This window comes from Lygodium microphyllum, chromosome 25, assembly GCF_053477565.2.
Source record: "Lygodium microphyllum isolate KBCC chromosome 25, Lygodium_microphyllum_v1.1.10, whole genome shotgun sequence".
Lineage (NCBI taxonomy): Eukaryota > Viridiplantae > Streptophyta > Polypodiopsida > Schizaeales > Lygodiaceae > Lygodium > Lygodium microphyllum.
Window position 1 is genome coordinate 14,913,005 of NC_141159.1, and position 9,747 is coordinate 14,922,751.

Below are 9,747 nucleotides of genomic sequence, written 5' to 3' on the forward strand. Positions count from 1 at the left end.
AGAGATAAGGCTTTTAGTCAAAGCCTGGACATGATGTACATCATGAAGCACAAATGAAACACTGGTATCAAACTGCAATCTCACATTATCTATACCAATAACATTCAATATAGTGTCATCTCTCATGGTAACCAAACTTGTCATAGTATAGTAAGTATAAAACCAATGACGATACGGGGTAACATGAAATGAAGCCCTTGAATCAAGAAGCCAAAATTGAGAGTAAGAAGAGAAAGTATCGACAAGCTAAGTAGTATCAAGTGATGAGGCAACAACTATGTAATCATTTGAGATATAGTACAAGGTACTTATCTCTTCTATCTTAACACTAGACTTAGGAATACTGCTATGATCATCAAAATATTTTTCATTATCCTAGGCTTTCTCTTTGTCTCTTTTGCGTGTATCATTGCACATCTTATGGTATTGCGGCCTTATATAATGTTGCTACCCACAATAATGACAAGAGAGGACTTAGGAGCACATGGCTTACTACATGATTGTCCACAAGACTTAGATTTACCCCTATTGGGCTAGTCTCTCTACCATGCCTACTATTCCCAACCACCTTGTCTACCTCTCACTGTAAGTGCATGAGAGGTATGGGGGCTACATCAACATTCTTCCTATTTACTTCCTCTATAACCGAAGTACCCTCTCATCCTTGAGTTGAAAGTCACATTTAGGAGGGTTTGCACTCGTAACAATGTGGAATGTATCCCAAGTCTCTGTCAATGTAACAAGCAAGAAAAGTGACTTGACATTCTCCTCAAACTTGATACCCCACGAAGTAAGTTAGCTAAAAAAGGGAATGAAACTCATTTAAATGAGAAGACATAGATGCCCCTTTCTTTATATGAAGGTCCATGAGTTTCCTAAGCCAATATAGTTGTGTTTTAGGACTCTGCTTATTTTAGAGATCACAAATCTTTTTCCATAATGCATAAGCACCACCCTCAGTCTCAATGAAACTCATTTAAATGAGAAGACATAGATACCCCTTTCTTTATACGAAGGTCCATGTGTTTCTTAAGCCAATACATTTGTGTTTTAGGACTCTACTTATTGTAGAGATCACAAACCTTTTTCCATAATGCATAAGCACCACCCTCAGTCTCAATGAGATTGAGGTATATCTATTTTAACAATGACCAAATGATGGTAGACTTACAGAGCTCACCAAGCTCTTCCCATTTCTCTACATCATAAATTTTTGGATTTATACTCTCTAATTTCAATGGCTTGACTTGCTTCTTTTATACCAATACCTGCAAAATTTGAGTCTTCCAATACTATAAGATATTATTATCCAACTTCTCTATATTGAAGATAGCACTATCATTGGAGGCATTTGAAGCACCTACCACCTATTTACTAAACAAAGAGAGTACAAGGAGCTATAAGAGCAAATCAGCTCCAAAAGCAATCCAAAAGGCGTACAAAAAAAATAGGACTAAGCCAATACACTATCGTCCACAAGCAAGAAGCACTTCAGTGCTGAGTACAAGTGTTTGCTCTCAAAAGAACTACTCAAAACTAATTTTCAACATGGCTATCCATAAAACTCAAGTAAATCAATAAGTAACTATACAAAGTAAGCTTTCATTGCCAAGAAAATTTGTGTAGTAATTGGGATGTACAATACAAGAAATAATGTAGCATAAACCACCAAGTACCAAAGATTGTCAAAACATCCAAGGTGTCACGTACATAGATGCATACCACAATGAATGCCAAGCATGTATCCACCACTAACAACCCACTAATAGCAAGCGGTACAAAGTGCCCAAATCAAATGCAAATGAGTCCAAGAGCATAAACCTCTACAACAATAGTAAATGCATAAACCAAGAGAGTGTAAGAGAGCACTGGCTCAAATGAATCAAGCATTGGCAAAGAAATTGTCAAGTACTTCCACTAGAGAAAATATGGAGTATCAAATAGTAAAGGAATCTCAATGCATAGAGCTCATAATATCCAGGCACCTAAAATACATCATGTATACATGCAGGAGTATAAACCTTCAATAAGTCTTCAAGATCACGAGTGGAAATCACCAAAGCAAATAACAACTACCCAAGCTTAAATCAAAGTTATAAATCTCAACACAAGTCTATATGGGTATAAATAACAATATCAACCATCAACATAATTATATACCATACCTGAATAGTGTGTAGACATTCAATACATAGACATTAACCATGAATATTTTTTGTCTAAACCATAACTATTATATTCTTATAAAATAGATAAATGAAAGCTACACAAAATCAACTATTTGAGTGCTCAGATTTGTAATTATTATTGCACTCTTTGTTTTGAGCTATAGAACATCTCAATCCAATAATCCAATATCGTATGCAAAAGTTGTGGACAAAATATGAAAGCATTATAAAGCTACCATAACTATCCATGACTTCTACAATATGCTCTGCATCTACTCAAAATGGATAGAATGGCTACTTCTTAACTCAATAAGCACTCAACAAGGATCAACTAAGCCATGTGAAGCTCCTCAACTAGCTTGAAACAAGTATTGAAGGTATGAAAGCCAATGCATATCTCAAATGGACTAAAATGGGGTTGTAATGAAAGCTATAAGTTAAGATTTCTTATATATTGAATACAATGTTAGTGAAGCTTCTTGAATACCTTCTCTAATATCCATTTAAAAGGTGGAGTAAGAGTGAAAACCCAAGTGGAAGCATGAGCTATTGGAAAAGAGGGAAGGAGACACAGTGGAGTAGAAGATGAGCCTCAGCTCATTGTTGTTCTTCTTCCATTATTCTTCCATCATACTCATTGAAAGAGGCTTACACACATAGGTATGACTAACCAAGTCTAACTATGATTGAGTCACTGACTACACTGACTTATTGAATGTCGCACACGTGTATAGCTGTATCCAGCTAATGTCGGTCACACACATAAAGATAGATTGACTGAATAGTAATAGGAGCTTGATATTCTAGCACTTCCCCTCAAGCTCAAACTATTTGATAAACTCCAAGTAGTTGTCTAAAGTATATGAACTTTTTTAAACTAAGAGACTTGGTAAATATGTCTCCTACCTAGTCTTCGGTCTTCACATGAATCAAGTCAATCTAAGAACCATTTCTCTGATGAAATGGTAGTGAACCTCAATATGTTTGGACCTAGCATGGTAGACAAGATTGCTAGCCAACATAACACTATTGAGGTTATCACAATGCAATCTCACTCTGCTTTCTAGCTATATTCCCAAGTCTTTCAATAGTTTCATACCAAACTACTTCGCAAGCCGCTAAGGCAGCTTCTCTGTACTCAGCTTCTGTGCTAGACAATGCAATAGTAAGCTATTTCTTACTCTACCAATTGATCATAATGCTGCCCAATCCAAATGCATAACCACTGGTTGACCTCCTGTCATAGGCACAACCAACCCAATCAGCACCAATAAACCATGTCAAGTCAAGGGATTTTCCATATGCATAAAACAACCCATAAATTGTAGTACCCTTTACATATCTCATGATCCTCCTGACTGCATCTAAATGTGGTTTGCAAGGCTTCTGCATGAACTGACTAATCAGCCCCACTACATAACACAAGTCATGATGGGTAATAGTCAAGTATATCAAGATGCCCACCACCATCTGTTGATACATGGTCACATTCTCTATGTCATTCCCAACATCAATCTGCAGCTTGACATTCTGATCAAGAGGTGTCTCCATAGGCTTGCATTCAGCCATACCATACTTCTGTAACATGTCATGAGCATACTACTTCTGTAGCAGCCATATACCTTGAGGCATAGAGATTACCTCAATCCCAAGAAAATACTTCAACTCACCAAGGTCTTTGACTCTGAATTCAGCCTGTAAACATGATTTAATTTCAGTAGTGCCCTCTTCATCATCTATAGTGATTATAAGATCATCTACATAAACCACTAGAAACACACATCCATGATTTGTCTTCTTCGTGAAAAGACTGTGATCTGCATTACCCAATCTAAATCCATGTTGTTGTAAATAATTGCTTATCTGAGCATTCCATGCTCTAGGTGCCTGTTTCAGCCCATATAAAGCCTTTTTTTAGCTTACATACATGTGTAGGAAAGTCCAAGTGAACATAGCCTTCAGGCTGCTCCGTATATACTTCCTCAACCAAATCACCGTTCAAGAAAGTATTCTTGATGTCCATTTTCCATAATTTCTAGCCTTTGCTTGCTACCAACAAAGCAATGACAGTTCTGACTATTGCCATTTTAGCCACCAGACTGAAAGTCTCCTCATAGTCAAGGCCATGTTGTTGCGCATACCCTTTTGCAACCAGCCTGGCCTTATAGCGTTCTAATGAACCATCTGACTTGCACTTAACCTTGTACACCCATTTGCAGCCCCAATGGGGACTTTGTCTTCAAGAAACTCAACCAATTCCCATGTCTCATTTTTAGCCAGGGTTGCATACTCCTCATCCATGGTAACAGATGAGTTCTCATCTGTAACTCCATAATCAAACTTTGTAGGTTCCTTTATAACCTATCACATTGGCCATATATGCATAATGTCAGACTGAATAACCAGTGTATATAGACCTCTCAATTGGTTTTTTGACTCTCTCAAATCTCCATAATTGTGGCTCACTCTAAGCTTGCCTCTCATGAGGTGGTACATAATGACTCTACCTTGCTCCAGGCATCATAATAGATGGAATGCCCAACTCACTATCCAAATTGTCACTATTGAATGACTCATATCTTGCTGTAAGTGGACCTGTCACATCCTCAAGCATATTTTCTTTTCCCTTATCCAATCTCCCCCTCACTGACATATCTGTGTCAATGAACGTAGGAGTATGACTCATCAAGCGTCCTGACCAAGGACTTACTGTAGGTGACCCATCACCTGTAGGACCACTCATAGATATACACATTGTAGGTGTATTTTTAGCATTACTAGTGATGGCTGATCCATCAATAGCCACTGCAACAGGATTACCATACCACAATGCCAGCTCATAAAAAACATCTCTGCTAATCAATGTCTCATGTGTAGACGGTACATAACACTTGTAAGCTTTCCGGTCTTATGCATAACCAAGGAACACACTCTTGATAGCTTTAGGATCCAATTTCTTCCTCTTTTCATCAGAAACACGCACATATGCAATGCTGCCAAATACCTTCAAGTGTGAAATGTCAAGCTTATGACCATACAACCTTCCATATGGAGTTACATCATGAATCCCTACTGTAGGGGTTCTATTCAACACATAGATAGTAGTCACTATTACTTCATCCCAATAACCATTTGGAAAACTCTTCTCATTCATCATAGCTCTTGCTGATTCCATCAGTACCCTATTTTTTTCTTTTTACTACACCATTTTGCTACGGTGTATAGCTGTAAGTTAATTGTCTTCTGATCCCATATTTAGCAAGGTACCTATGAAAGTAAGACAGAGACATATTCTCCACCTCCATCTAATCTAAGACATGAAATTTTACAGCTCAACTCATTTTCAGCATGCTTCTTGAAGTCCTTGAATGCATCAAACACATCATCCTTATGTTTCAATATGTAAAGCCAAGTGTACATGTTGAAATCATCAATGAAAGATACATAGTAACGAGCACCACCAAACGAAGCATTATGAGATGGTGGACCCCATACATCTGAATGTACCAACTGTAAGGGTTGTGAGCTTATTCCGTACATGTCTCATAAATGGAAACCATGCTTGCTTTCCAAACTAACATGCATCACATACATGTCCAAAGTCATGATACATGAACTTAGGCAGTCTAAGCACAATCTCGTTTTGCTGCATAGATTTCAGCTTTTGTATATTTACATGGCCAATCCACTTATGCCATATCTCAACATCCCATATAGCACCACCATCATGTGCAAACATGGCTGCTTTCAATTTTGGAATTGACGCATCAAGAGTAAACATTCTGCCATCGCTTCGACCTGATCTAGTAATCAATTTGCAGCCATTACCATATTCTTCAACAAAGCATCCATCTCTTTTAAATCTCACCTACAGATTTTGTTCTACCATCTGTCCAATTGACAAAAGATTATTGGTTATTGTAGGTACATGTGGTACATCATGCAGGTTCTTTTTCTTGCCATCAAGCATCAACAAAGGTACAAATCCCTTATGCTAAATAGTATGATGGGTGTGTCATCCCCAGTATAAATGTGTCCATGCAAACCTACAACCATCTCATCAAACCATTCTCCATGGGGTGTCATATGATTTGAAGCTCTAAATATATGTACCATCTCTCATCTCTATTATGCCTAGATGCATTCTTAGACACATGCTGCATGGCAAACAACCTATCACCCTGATCATCAGGAACTCCGCTAGATGAATCATAATTTTCATGCAGTCTACCCTTGGTTTTCGTGTTAGCCTGCTTCTTATGACAATATTTGGCTATATGCCCATATTTACTACAATAATGATAGTCCTTGTCCTTGTTGGACTGATCATTTGACTGCTAGGATCCTTCTCTGCCTCTAGGGAATCTCCCCCTGACTCAAAAGCTGCCAGATCCACGCTGGCCGTGTGTATTCATGCCATGCTAGGCATTCTGTTGTTGCTGTCCATAAGTATTTCGAGTGTCTCCTTGACCTCAAAAAGAGCCACAGTCTCTGCCACCTCTGCCACACTGGCTAGAGTAAAGAACAGTGTCTTAGACATTGAAGATCCAATGGTGGCAAGCTGATCCCCTATGTTCTTGATCTCTGTAGTGTAGTGTAGGCATGAATGCTTCTGCCATTCCTAGACATGTTATTGAAATGTTGCTTCAGCTGAATCTTTCTTGCATGTGTTACTTCCATAATTCTTCATGAGCATGTCCAATGCATCCTTTGGGGATTTGCATCCAGTAATCTCTATAACCATAGCATCTGATATACATAATGAAAACCAATGTAACACCTTGCATGCTCTCTTATTCCATAGCTTATGAGCCCTTTTCTAACCATTTGTCAGATTCCTTTCATGCATTTCAGGTTTAGCCTCATCACTTATACGTAAGTCCCAATAATCTCTACCAACCAAGAAATTCTTCATGCGAAACTTTCATAAAGCAAATTTTTTGTTGTCCAGCTTTTCTCCCACAATTTGAGTGATATTGTCAGTGCCTTGAGCATTTTTCATAGTTGCAGCTTAGGTATTCGGTGATGTATACAACCTGTAAGTATCTGAATCATTTTCCTACAGTTCAGGACTAGTTTTCTGTTATTCATGATAGTTTTCTATAATTCAAAACAGTTTCCTACAATTTAGGATAGTTTCCTGCATTAATGTTCTGCACCAAAGAAACAGGATATTTTAGCCCTTTACAATCTCAGAAACATCCACAAGCATATGGAATAACCTATAGGTGTTATAGTCAATACATAGACTCTATAAGCACTGTATCTCTATCTCATGTATTCTTACTGCATTGAATAGAATATGTAGTCTAAAACTTGCAACTTGACATTCAAGCACCTTCCAGACATTCAGGAAATCAATTCCTTTGAGATCCTGAATGATAAATGATGTTATTTTCTTTAGGAGTGTAGAGAGGCAATGTGATATACTGCATTTACTGTAAATGACCAACCAAGTAGATGTCAAGGCATTTGTTTCATCTCCAGATTTCAATCCTTAGTTGTATCCAATGCTCTCTGTAGTCTTCCAAGCATTCAACATACATATATCAGGTCATACAAATGACAGGAGCTCCAAAATGGCATGTAATGCTTCAGTAAGAGACAATGCTTGTTGCCTACATTCAATGACAATTTCAAGCCATTAAAAATTCCATATCTAAATATTTTTCAGCAAAAAAATCCTAGCTCCAATGCATAACATCAAGTCCATATGGCTTCCCAGCGTATACATATGATTCAATAATACTCTTGAACAAGTTTGAGAGCTCCAAGCTCATGCTAGAGGTGCATACATGTTGTAGGTTGTTTGTATACAATAGACCACTGTTATTTCATATCTATTATCAGTTCTTCAAGCTCCCAGATGAGCTCTCAATCAAGCAATGATGCTATCACCTACTGTTTATTGCAGTAAACAAGCAAACTACACAGGTCTGTGTTGAATATCTCAAAATATGTGAGGAATTTGAGAAAACTTTCTTATGCAAAGTTGTAGACCACATCGAAATGGTCAAGAGTAGAGGGTCATTTCTCCAAAAACCATTTCTATAGCAAGATATAGCTTTTCAAAAAAAAGGGTTGCAGGCACAGTCTCCTTTGAAACGTTTTCTTCAGATATGATGTCTTGATGTCAAATGGCCACAGTCAAGCCTTCAGGATTCAGGTGTTCAAGCTCTAATACTATGTTGTAAGAGAGGGAGAGTGATAGAGTGGATCAGAAGATGAGCCTCAGCTCATTGTTGTTCTTCTTCCATTTTTCTTCCATCATACTCACTGAAAGAGACTTACACACATAGGTATGACTAACCAAGACTAACTGTGGTGGAGTCACTGAGACTACACGGACTTATTGAATGTCACACACGTGTACAACTGTATCCAACTAATGTCGGTCACACACATAAAGATGGACTGAGTAAAGAGAGTAACGTGAGCTTAATATTCTAACAAGAGCTATGAAGATTCAAGCAAAGAAGAGAGAGATTGGTGTGTGGGAACACCAATGGTCACAATCTATGATGTGCCTTCCCTTATTTTATTGCCATGTAAAGAATAAAGAATAGAGTGACAATGACACACTACTAACACCTATATTGTACGAGCATGTAGGCGTGAATACAAGTAAATATACGCAGCTGGCCACAAGTGACCTTTGATCCCCAACACACACACACACACACACACACAGAGAAAAGATTGAGAGAAATAGAAACTCAATGGATTCACTATATATAAACTCTCTATATCACGTGCGTTCAAGGCCTATTTTAAAATACCCTTATGTGAAAATATTTTCTAAAATAAAACACACCCCTTTTCTATTCATCCTGCAAATCCCCCTTTTATATGGTATCTTTTTATATGTAAAAAAGCATGAACATTGTATTTTAAAAATCCATTTTTTTAAACCCACGTGGTATGCTCACATATTTATGAGTGGTTCCCCAAGAACAAAGATATCGAGAGAGGGAGATTAAGAGTGAAGAGAGAGTGAAGAGAGAAAGAAAGAGAGAGGGATGGAGATATAAAGAAGAAAGAAAGATTGAGAGGGAGCTAGAGAAAGAGAAAGAGAGGGGTTAAGAAAGAATGAGGGAGAGAAAAATAGAAAGCTAGACAGAGGGAGAGGAGAGCGAGAGAGAAATTAAGAGAGAAGAGGGAAAGAGAGAAAGAAAGAGAGGGTGAGAAATAGAGATTAATAGATATATATATATATATATATATACATATATATATATATATATAGAGGGAGAGAGAGAAGATCAAGAAAAAGAGAAATCTAGAGAGGGAGATTAAGAGTGAAAGGGAGGGAAAAGAGAAGGAAAGAGAGGGAGAGAAAGTGAACGAGGCAGCTAGCTAAATGTTGATTTTTTTAATGACTTGATTTTTTGGATGATTTTTGTTGTTTTTGAGACCTGAATAGTTGATTTTTGATGGATTTTGAATTATGTTTAGTTCTTTTGAAAGTGTTTGAAAGTTTTTTGGATGAGGTTGATTATGTTTTGGAAGCTCATGATGTTTTTCAGTAGAGATATATGAGGCTTTGTGATGTTTTGATGTGTTGTGATTGGTTCTGATA